At 43.4% G+C, this 10133-nt stretch overlaps 1 pseudogene; it reads left to right on the forward strand.

Moving 5' to 3' along the window:
* The first annotated feature begins 1061 nt into the window (after positions 1–1061).
* On the forward strand, positions 1062–5295 carry LOC111958870 (uncharacterized; annotated as a pseudogene).
* The last annotated feature ends 4838 nt before the right edge of the window (positions 5296–10133 follow it).

The raw sequence follows: 10133 nt of genomic DNA on the forward strand, positions 1-10133 counted from the left end.
GGGCAGTATTCGGAAGTTTGGATGACTGAGATGCCCAAAGTAAACTGCCTGTTACTCAGACCCATAAGCTAGGATATGAATTATAAGTGAAATAATCTGTCTGTAAACAATTGTTGGAAAAATTACTTGTGTCATGCACAAAGTACATGTCCTAACCGACTTGCCAAAACTATAGTTTGTTAACAAGAAATTTGTGGAGTGTTTGAAATTTGTGTAGTGTTTGAAAAACACTGCACACTGCTGAGTTATTTTACTCACCAATAGGAAATTGTGTCCTCAAACCGCTGACTCAGGATGAATTTTCCAAACCCTCCCCAGTAAGAGCTAGAGAACAAACCCTGACCCCAGTTCAATGCTGAGGGCCTCTCTCTTCATCTGACTCAGCTGCAGGTTTGCTCTTTATGGCTCATTTGTTAAATGGGAGACTTGTCTGGTGCACCAGAGGTTAGCTTGCCGTTACTCTGGGGTTACTCAGGGGTTACTCTGCTCCTTACTGTTTTTTTATGTCTTTTAATAAATCCAGTGCGTCCACAAGCAATTCAAAATGTTTCCCTTTTACAAGGTAAACACTGATGTGTTTAAGTACGTAACCTCCATCTGTGTGTAGTGTGTGTAACTGTATTTCACCTCAGCTTATAGGAAAATAATACTCCAACTGTCAAATCAGCTTTATCTATTAATTAATTTGTATATGTGACACCAACTTCTTGTGACTCTAAGGCTATCCTAGTAAACTGTCTATTCCGCCCCCATCAACAACAGGCAGGTCTATGATCTCATTGTGTCTGACCACAAGGTTCTCGCACTGGACTTGACATTCCTTCCCCATCTAACCAAGTCCAAGCATCGCATGTGTTTCCGGAACTGGAAAAACATTGACCCAGCCAGCCTGTCAGAAGACATCTTGAACCTGTCTCCTCCTTTTTGATCAGTGGATGAAACGATGGAGTTTACAACCAATCCCTGAGCAGTGTGCTTGACCTCCATTCATTCCCCCATTAAAAAGACGGGACGTCGCATTCGCTCGCTCGGCACCCTCGTTTACTTCAGAACTGAGAAACATGAAATCCACTGGACACATCCTGGAGCGGCGTCTCAGTAACTCCCGCCTCACCATCTACAAACTGGCCTTTCAAGAGCATCAAAGGGCCTATTCCAAGGCCCTGAAAGAGGCACGGTCAACGTTCTACTCCAACCTCATCATTAAAAATCCTGGAAACTCAAAACACCTGTTTTCCACCATAAACCATCTTTTGAAACCCCATTTCCAGTCCCCCATCGAGACAACGAAAGAGCAGTGTAACGGCTTCATTGACTTTTTCAAAGGTCAGCAACATCAGATCTCATCTCCAGCTCTACTTCTGTCTCCTCCCGCCCTTTGACCCTCCACCAAAGGCACCTCAGTCTCTCTCCTACTTCCTTGAAGTCACCCAGGGAGCTCCCAAGTGGTGCACTGTATCTCGGTGTTAGAGGTGTCACTACAGACCCTGGTTCGATTCCAGGCTGTATCACAACCGACCATGATTGGGAGTCCCATAGGGAGACGCACAATTGGCCCAGCGTCGTTCGGGTCAATCTGGCAGTGTCCCACCTGCATTTAAGACTGCTGTCATCAGTCCCCTTCTGAAGAAGCCCACCCTGGACCTAGAAGTGCTGGACAATTACAGGCCAATATTCAATCTCATCTTCTTCTCCAAGGTGTAGGAAAAAGTGTTTGCTGTACAGCTCCATCTCAATCAGAACAAGTTCCAGTCAGGTTTCCCGGCCGGCCAACAGCACTGAAACGGACCTACTCAGGGTCACCAACGACCTTCTGATGGCAGACGATGCAGCCCCCTGTCTCCTGATCCTGGACTTGAGCACAGCATTTGACACTGTCGACCACCCCATCCTCCTGGAATGCCTCCGGGACACCATTGGACTGTTTGAACCAGCCCTGAGCCGGTTCCACTCCTACCCCTCAGACAGGATGGAGTATATATGCATCTCGTTTAAGGAACCTAGGCATATGTCGCATGTCACTACTTCACAGGAGAGGAATTTGAATGTTTTTTTGATTTTTATTGATCAAAATAAGTTTTTTTGGAAGAAAAGCATTCTGGAACAATGTGAACTTTTATGTGCCTTAATAACAAACTCGTATGCGATCTGTAAATATTAATACAATTGTTAAATTACGAGCCTAGTTGGTTTAGCCACGGGAAAAGTAAGGAACCTTCCTGCTAGCCATGACTGGCTGAGATATTGGATGGGCTGGACATGCCGAGAGATGAATTTGCATGCTTCTGTCTATAACATGAGCTGCTCAGTTTGTGTAGATAATCCTTGCTACCGTGGCTTTTTTGAAAGATATGGTAGCCATGGAGAACTGCAAAAGTGTTGCGACTGCTCTCAACGACATTGCTGAATTTAGCATACGATATCGACAAAGATCAGTGGGGAAAAGTTGTGTTGGACTACTTTCTGGAGGACGATCATGCCTGCTGACTCTCTCTGACTCTGAAATGAATCAGACGATGAGGAAATCCCTGACTTGGGTAAAAACATTTTCTTTGAACCAGACATTGTAGAGTCTAATAATGAAAGTGATGGAGAAGAAACAGCGATCGACAGTGTTGTTGTCACGGAAGAATCTGACCGAGTTTTGAAATCAGTGGAATGCCTGGTGGAAGCAGAGTATGAGAAGGAGATGGTGAAAATGCTGGCGTTTGATTGCATCCATGACAGAGAGGGAGAAAGATATGATGATTCTTATCGCACTGCACACGGTCAGTGTGAACCGGAGTGACTTGACACAATGGGCCAAGCAAGCTGTACAAACAACACAGGACGTCTTACTTCATTAAAGGGGTTCCAGTCTGCCGTGAAGTGTTCAACCATGTATACAGGTACGAGTTTAGCTACATTTTCCAATATTATACATTTCAAATTTCGTCAAAGTTGCAAGTCAAAGTGTACGGTTAGCTAGCTAGGGAATGTTAGCTGGCTAGCTCGCTAACCAACGTTACGTGTATGATTAGTGTAGTAATATTATTAATATCTCACAAATCCATTTGCATTGCTAGTTATAGCCTGTTAGCTTTAGCTACCTGTAGATTCATAAAAAATCTACAGGTAGCAAACAATCCGTTTGTTTTTCTAGTTATGTATGGGTTCGGATTATGGTTCATTGTTTAGCTAGCGAACTACATGTTTAAACAAAAGACTCCACTTCACCAGATGATTACATGACCCATAAAGTTAGTCTAATGCACTGCACTGCCGTCACTACAGATCCGGGTTCGTTCCCGGGCTGTGTCGCAGCCGGCTGTGACCGTGACACCCATGAGGTGGTGCACAATTGGCCCAGCGTCGTCTGGGTTAGCGGAGGGTTTGGCCGGCCGGGATGTCCTTGTCCCATCGCGCTCTAGCGAATCCTGTGGCGGGCCGGGCATATGCACGCTGACATGTTCGCCAGTTGTACTGTGTTTCTTCCGACACATTGGTGTGGCTGGCTTCCGTGTTAAGCGAGCAGTGTGTCAAGAAGCAGTGCGCCTTGGCATGGTTGTGTCGGAGGACGCGTGTGGCTGGCTTCCGTGTTAAGCGAGCAGTGTGTCAAGAAGCAGTGCGCCTTGGCATGGTTGTGTCGGAGGATGCGTGGCTCTCGACCTGCGCCTCTCCCGAGTCCGTATGGGAGTTGCAGCAAGGGGACAAGACTGTAACTACCATTTGGATATCACAAAATGGGAGAAAAAGGCATAAAAAATAAAGTTAGCCTGGTGTGTCTGGGGGTGATTACGGCCATCTATTGTATTGAAAATGTTAAATACACTACCTTACTCACTCTGTTTAGCACATGGCCTCATATGAATCGTTAAAGAGATGGGTTGGGCTAAGGCTTAAGAGGGTGTGGATGATGCTGAATGGGTCTAGACAAAGAAGAGCTCTCCAGCAGATTTTTTCAAAAGTGGGGTTGCAAGTTTATCAACTTTCAAAGAATAATTACTTTCTCATTGTTCCTCAACTGTAGTGTATGATATACCATTTTCTAGAGTCTGTACTTTCATCCAATGTACAAAAAAAAAGAAAATCTAATTTTGTAACATAAGACTGAAAAGAGATGTTCGGTCGAAAGTTATAATATTTTATGTGCAAAAATATTCAAGTCCATTTTTTTATTTGCAGTGTAAGATATACCAGTTTACTCTTACTGGTGGCCCAAAATATACATTATCTGAAAGCCATGCCCCTAATAGGCCACACCTCCTGAAAATAACCTAAGGATTGCTGTGTCAACTCAACTGATGGTTAAGAAAACAACTGACGGTCAAATAAACCCATGTTTGGATAATACAAACAACCTAAAATGTTGGGTTATTCACACAACCCAACTGGCAAAATAACCCAGCATGAGTTCTGTCCAATATTTACCCAGCGCTGTGTTACCAAATAACCCAAATTGAGCTGTTTTTAACCCAGCAGTTTTTCGAGTGCATGGAATCTCATTCCACTACTATGCTGATGACACCCAGCTGTATGTAAAAACTGCAGATAACTGAGTAGATAAGGGCATGGATGAAGCAAAACTTCCTTCAACTGAACAGCAGCAAAAGAGAGGCCCTACTTGTTGGCACCCCCCACCAGGTCCAGCACTCACCAATAACGCAGCTCACCATTGCAGGACAGAACATCCCTCCCCCTCAGTTTCTAATCTGTGTGGAAAGCTTGATTCCTCCCTGACCTTTTGACAGCGACATCAAACAACTGTGTAAAGCGTCATTCTATCACAGCTAGAAATTTGCCAAACTCTGTCCCACCCTCACTCAGTCTGATGCAGAGAAGCTTGTCCATGCCTTTATCTCCTGAAGGCTGCACTACTGCAATGCACTCTTCATCGGGATCCCTGGCAGTAGTCTCCAGCAGCTCCAATACATCCAGAACAGCGCTGCCAGGATCCTGATAAGAGTGCGGAAACACAATTGCATCACTCCCGTTATGTCATCTTTGCACTGGCTCCCCGTCTCATTCCAGATTGAATTCAAAACCCTCCTGCTGACTTTCTGGTGTATTCATGGCACAATGCCCCTTCTTATCTCAAAGAACTGCTCTCCCTCCATAACCCCACCCGAACCCTCAGGTCAAGCGGTAGCGTGCTCCTCCTCGTCCCCAGGACCAAGCTCCTTGGGGGATCGGGATTTCAGCTCGACGGCCCCCAGCCTCTGGAATGCCCTCCCGGACCCCCTGAAGGCACCACAGACTCTGGGTTCCTTTAAAACGGGCCTAAAGACCTTTCTCTTTAGGAAGTCTTTCTGTTGATAGCTGTGCTGCTTGGTGCGCTTGTCCCTTGTAGCGGCAGCTGTGGTCTTTGTGTCAGTTGCCTTTTCTAGATGTGTCCATTTATTTAAAAAAAATATTTTATGCACTTTGAGATTATTCTGTATAATGAAAAGTGCCTTACAAATGTAATCTATTATTATTATTATTGTGAGCCAGATAGAAGTAATGCTACAGTAGACTCCCCATTGTGATGTAGTGACCAGTACGATACATTGGATTTTCTAGCTGTCAGTTCAGTCTGGCTTTCCAGATATGTACTCCTCAAATATGTTTGAGTATCTCTCAAGGCTGCTTTTTCTTGAGGTTAATCTCCTGGAGATGTGCTGTAAAACCTTAAATGACACATGGTTTAGTTTTGTTGACATTTGCCTTGGACCCAAGGCACTTTTGGTATTTACCTTTCAAACCCCCTTTCCCATGTCAACGAGGAAGTGTTCAGAGCTGTATCAAAGACCACTGACTCATCTCAGCTGGAAGGGGACTTGTCCTTGAACAAAGTGGATTTACTCTGTCACTGTTCTCCCCTTGGATAACATGTGCAGAGGAGAGAAAGAGAGAGTCCCTACAGATGGAGGGAGTGTGAGAAAGGAGTGCAGAGTGAGAGAAAAACAGACACGTACCCTATACTGACCCCACCAGTTTGTAGTCTAGCGAGAATAAATGCTAAGGGTCTATATGCTCTTATATACCCCTATTACTTGTCTTCTGTCATGTTGCTTGAGTGATTGGAATGCCACAGCTATGACACAGGCAGGCTTGGTGGCGTGTCCAGTAAGTTTTATGATGCTCTATTCAACTTCTGATAGTCTTTCCCTCACTGTAGATGTGATCTCTTGCAAACAACATTAGTTGACCACTGACCCACCTGCAGATGGGCAGAATCAAAAGAGGATAGAGCTAGGGCTACAATGGGTGTCGGACATGCCACAGTGTTCTCGACCTTGTGTCCCTGCTCTTAGTATTCCAAGAGTCGCTCCTCTCCAGTTGTATTTCTCTCTGACTCCCAGGAACAGCTGCCAGACATACATTTTAGCCAGGCATTGAGAGGCCTTCCTCATGGGGTTCCTTCTCAGCCTGAGCCTCAACCTCAGGTCCTAATATGCAGTCTCCCGTCACTGTGGGCACAACATGCCTTCCTCTGCATATAAATGAGCAAATTAGCTTTTCAAATAGCCTTTGTAGGTGTCTGGTATCGTTCTCCACTCCAAAGAAAACTTCAGCACAAGATACAGTATGTGACAAAAATGGAAGCAGGTGTTGATGCCCATCCCAGGCGACACCCATCTCATCTTGCTAATTACACTGATTTGTTTTATGCTCTATAAGATTTACACTACCGTTCAAAAGTTTGGGGTCACTTAGAAATGTCCTTGTTTTTGAAAGAAAAGCAAAAAAAAATTGTCCATTAAAGTAACATCAAAGTGATCAGAAATACAGTGTAGACATTGTTAATGTTGTAAATGACTATTGTATTTGGAAACGGCTGATTTTTGATGGAATATCTACAACCATCACTCCTGTGTTCCAATGGCACGTCGTGTTAGCTAATCCAAGTTTATAATTTAAAAGGCTAATTGATCATTAGAAAACCCTTTTGCAATTATGTTAGCACAGCTGAAAACTGTTGTCCTGATTTAAAGAAGCAATAAATCTGTCCTTTAATTATGAGATATCTGTTGTTTGAATTTGGCGCCCTGCACTTTCACTGGCTGTTGTCTCAGTTAATTGGAGCCAATTTCCTCCTACAACAGGACAATGACCCAAAGCACAGCTCCAAACTATGCAGGAACTATTCAGGGAAGAAGCAGTCAGCTTGTATTCCATCTATAATGGAGTGGCCAGCACAGTCACCAGATCTCAACCTATTGAGCTGTTGTGAGAGCAGCTTGACCATATGGTACGTAAGAAGTGCCCATCAAGCCAATCCAACTTGTGGGAGGTACTTTAGGAAGCATGGGGTGAAATCTCTTCAGATTACCTCGACAAATTGACAACTAGAATGCCAAAGGTCTGCAAGGCTGTAATTGCTACAAATGGAGGATTCTTTGACGAAAGCAAAGTTTGAAGGACACAATTATTATTTCAATTAATTATAACCTTGTCAACGTCTTGACTATTTCCTATTAATTTTGCAACTAATTTCATGTATGTTTTCATGGAAAACAAGGACATTTCTAAGTGACCCTAAACTTTTGAACGGTAGTGTACGTTGCTTTCAGGATCCACTTATAACTGTTCTTAGCTCCTCTGGATCTAGTGAGATGCAAAGTGTCTCCTTCTCAAATTGGAAATGGACGGCATGCAGGGATGATGAGGAGAAGCAGCATATCAATCTGAGCGTCTTTGGAGAAAAAAACAACCCTCCACATCAACTGAAAATAGACCTACTTGACAAGGATGGACGAGGAAATGGGATAATTAAAAGTAACTCAGTGGTGTTAACTGAGATTTCCTCTTCCCTCATCCACTTACCTCCCTTCTTCACTCCCTCTATTCCCCACTTACAAGAAGAATGATGTGGAATATTTGATGTGCTCCTCATTTCGAGTCCACATTTCGAGAGGAGAAACCAAGCTTGCTGTAATTTTTCCCCCCATACCATTTCTGTTTTATCTATCATGTTAATAGCAGAAACAACTGGTATTAATCCAATGAGTTTTGGACTTCTATCCCCTTTTAAACACAGTGTATTTGAGCTACAGGGTTGTACCATATACCAACCATTAGTCTGTGTGATTAATGGGGGCTGAGCTAGAGCAATGTTTGTAAGAAAATGGCGGATAATACCGTCTGTAGAGTCCGACGGGTTTGAGCTACAAACTATTAAAAGCTATGTTTTGTTCTAGGATGCTCACAATTCACATGAGTCATTTGATGTCAAATCAAATTGGTCACTTGTATTTCAACCACTCCACACATTTCTTGTTAACAAACTATATTTTTGGCAAGTCAGTTAGGACATCTACTTTGTGCATGACACAAGTCATTTTTCCAACACTTGTTTACAGACAGATTATTTAACTTATAATTCACTGTATCACAATTCCAGTGGGTCAGAAGTGTACATACACTAAGTTGACTGTGCCTTTTAAACATCTTGGAAAATTCCAGAAAATTATGTCATGGCTTTAGAAGCTTCTGATAGGCTACTTGACATCATTTGAGTCAATCGTAGGTGTACCTGTAGATGTATTTCAAGGCCTACCTTCAAATTCAGTGCCTCTTTGCTTGACATCATGGGAAAATCAAAAGAAATCAGCCCAGACCTCAACAAAAATTATTGTAGACCTCCACAAGTCTGGTTCATCCTTGGGAGCAATTTCCAAACGCCTAAAGGTACCACGTTCATCTGTACAAACAGTAGTACGCAAGTATAAACTCCATGGGACCACGCAACCGTCATACTGCTCAGGAAGGAGACGCGTTATGTCTCCTAGAGAGGAATGTACTTTGGTGCGAAAAGTGCAAATCAATCCCAGAACAACAGCAAAGGACCTTGTGAAGATGCTGGAGGAAACAGGTACAAAAGTATCTATATCCACAGTAAAACGAGTCTTATATCGAGGGAGAAGCCACTGCTCCAAAACCGCCATAAAAATGCCCGACTACGGTTTGCAACTGCACATGGGGACAAAGATCATACTTTTTGGAGAAATGTCCTCTGGTCTGATGAAACAAAAATAGAACTGTTTGGCCATAATGACCATCATTATGTTTGGAGGGAAAAGGGGGATGCTTGCAAGCTGAAGAACACCATCCCAACCATGAAGCACGAGGGTGGCAGCATCATGTTGTGGGGTGCTTTGCTGCAGGAGGGACTGGTGCACTTCACAAAATAGATGGCATCATGAGGGAGGAAAATTATGCTGATATATTGAAGCAACATCTCAAGACATCAGTCAGGAAGTTAAAGCTTGGTCGCAAATGGGTCTTCCAAATGGGCAATGACCAAGCATACTTCCAAAGTTGTGGAAAAATGGCTTAAGGACAGCAAAGTCATGGTATTGGAGTGGCCATCACAAATCCGTGACCTCATTCCTATAGAAAATTTGTGGGCAGAACTGAAAAAGCGTGTGCGATCAAGGAAGCCTAAAAACCTGACTCAGTTACACCAGCTCTGTCAGGAGGAATGGGCCAAAATTCACCCAACTTATTTTGGGAAGCTTGTGGAAGGCTACCAGAAACGTTTGACACAAGTTAAACAATTTAAAGGCAATGCTACCAAATACAAATTGAGTGTATGTAAACTTTTGACCCACTGGGAATATGATGAAAGAAATATAAGCTGAAATTAATCATTCTCTCTACTATTATTCTGACATTTCACATTCATAAAATAAAGTGGTGATCCTAACTGACCTAAGACAGGGAATTTTTACTAGGATTACATGTCAGGAATTGTGAAAACTGAGTTCAAATGTATTAGGCTAAGGTTTATGTAAACATCCGACTTCAAATGTATGTCCGTCAACACACCAGCTAGCTGGTCTGTGCATGCTCTGAGAACGCGGCTAAGGATGCCGTCTGGGCTGGCAGCCTTGAGAGTGTTAAAACGCTTAAATGTCTTACATTGACCAAGGAGAAGGAGAGCCCACAGTCCTTGGTAGCGGGCCACGTCGGTTGGCCACGTTGTGTTATCCTCAAAGCGGATGAAGAAGGTGTTCTTCTACATAGAATATTATGATCTTCTATGTAGAGGAACCCCTTATCTTCTAACGAAGTCCCAGGACATAGTGTCTAAAATACTGTTTTAAGCTCATATAGTTGCTGTCACAGACTCCGAACTCCACACAGTTYTCACTGAGTAGTTGGATATT

Source organism: Salvelinus sp. IW2-2015, linkage group LG35, assembly GCF_002910315.2.
Source record: "Salvelinus sp. IW2-2015 linkage group LG35, ASM291031v2, whole genome shotgun sequence".
In the NCBI taxonomy this organism is placed as follows: domain Eukaryota; kingdom Metazoa; phylum Chordata; class Actinopteri; order Salmoniformes; family Salmonidae; genus Salvelinus; species Salvelinus sp. IW2-2015.